This window comes from Gallus gallus, chromosome 1 (genome assembly GCF_016699485.2).
Source record: "Gallus gallus isolate bGalGal1 chromosome 1, bGalGal1.mat.broiler.GRCg7b, whole genome shotgun sequence".
In the NCBI taxonomy this organism is placed as follows: Eukaryota; Metazoa; Chordata; class Aves; order Galliformes; family Phasianidae; genus Gallus; species Gallus gallus.
The window spans coordinates 85630212-85632307 of NC_052532.1; positions in this window are offsets into that span (position 1 = coordinate 85630212).

Consider the following 2096-nt stretch of genomic DNA (forward strand, 5'->3'; position numbering starts at 1 on the left):
CTCATTCTAAATAGCTTTGGCTGATGGGGCAGCACATGAGCAAACAGTTAACATTTATGATAGCTGAAATGCTGTGTTCATGGTAATGTTTCAGCTGCTCTGTGTGTTTTCAGCTTCTCTGTGAAGATGTGAGCATTCTACCTTTTCCTTGGGGGACACGTAACTGAGCTTTTAACCCAGCCACGTCCCACCCGTGGCCCATCCCATCCTTCCCTGCAGGTGCTCCTGCCCCACACCATCATGGCAACAGCTCTGCCCCACTGAATGGCCCACCCCAGCCCTGGGCACACACCCATTGGTCACAGCAGCCACACGGCACTGTGCGAGCGGCACTGTCTGAGCTGAAACCGGGACATGGGGCGCAGTGCAGTGCTCACTCAAATGGTGGCAAATAATGTCATGCATTTTGGTACACTGGCTGAACACAGCCCTGTGAACACTGAAAAATATGCAGCTGTGCTTTCTGTTGTGACACAGAGATTTGAGGATAGGTTTCAAGGGTGCTGAAAAAGTGATCTTTTTTTTTTATTTTATATTTGCAACTCCATTTTCAGTCAACATAGATGACCTACGAATTTTCAGATGGAACGTACAGAGTTGCAATCAGACATACAACCCAGCGATCTGATCATGTCTCTTTACCAGACCTGTATAAATCTCTTAGCAGACAGAAATACCCCTCACTTCACAATCGCACCTCATTCACATCGCTGCTTTTGGCAGAGTGTACATTTGTGAAAAACTGAAGCACAGGCAGAGTAATATTTCATCAAAAATCTGTCAAACACCTTGAGAGCTCATTAAGAACTGCAGCCACTGCTACTGAAGCAGACCAATGTTTCACAAAGGTTGCAAGGTCAAATATCCCACTAGTTTGTTTTTGTTGCTTATATACGTTAACTATATTATGTATTTTATACATGTCCCCAGACAATTCCTCTTCACTCAATGCAGCCCAGTCAAGCCAAAAGGTTGGACGCCCATGCTTTAACCTGTATTCAAAGAAGCAGTAGCTAGCATGTGAATGTTTTGGACAGAGGTATTCCCCCATGTGTACAGTGATTACGATGGCAAACCCAACTGCAGATGTCTTGTTGCCAGACTGACCATACAGCTCTGATGCAGAGCATTAGGCTCAATGCTGTCTGCATGTGTGTCCCCAAGCTCTTGGAATTCCTACCTTCAGCATGGCTTATTGCCCAATTGCCCTCTCTGCTATGCTGTTACCCATATCTGTAGTGCAGCTCCTGCAGCTGGCCTACTACCTCCCCAGCTTCATCTCAGAATCAGAATTGCAGGGGTTGGAAGGGACCTCTAGAAATCACCTAGCCCAGCTCCCCCATTAAAGTAGGTTCCCTACAGCAGGTCACACAGGCAGGCATCCAGGCAGGTCTTGAAATCTCCAGAGAAGGACACTTCACAATCTGGGCAGCCTGCTTCAGCCTTTCCTTGTATAGGAGGTGCTCCAGGCCCCACATCATTTTTGTTGCTCTCTGCTAGACTCTCTCTAGGATATCTTTGCCTTTTTTGAACTGGAGGGCCTAGAAACGGACAAAGTACTCCAGATGTGGCCTCACTGCAGCAGAACAGAGGGGGAGGATCACCTCCCTCAACCTGTTGGCCATGCTCTTTTTAATGCACCTCAGGTTACCATCGCCCTTCTTGGCCAGAAGGGCACAATGCTGGCTCACGGCCAACCTGCTGTCCATCATTACGCCCAAGTTCTTCCCTGCAGAGCTCCTCTCCAGCAGGTCAGCCCATAACCTGTACAGATGCTTGCTGTTACTCCTCCCCAGGTGCAAGATTCTATACTTGCTCTTGTTGAACTTCACGAGGTTCCTCTCCACCCAACTCTCCAGCCTGTCCAGGTCTGGCTGAATGGCAGCACAGCCTTCTGGTGCGTCAGCCACTCCTCCCAGGTATCATCAGCACGCTTACAGAGGCTGGACTCCATCCTTTTACTCAGGTCGCTGATGAAGAAGCTGAACGAGACCAGACCCAGCACAGACCCCCTCGGCGCGATGGCTGTGGGCTGCCCGGGCCGAGCCTCACGCGCTGGCGGCGGGCGGGGCCGTGGGAGGGCGGTGCCGGGAGGT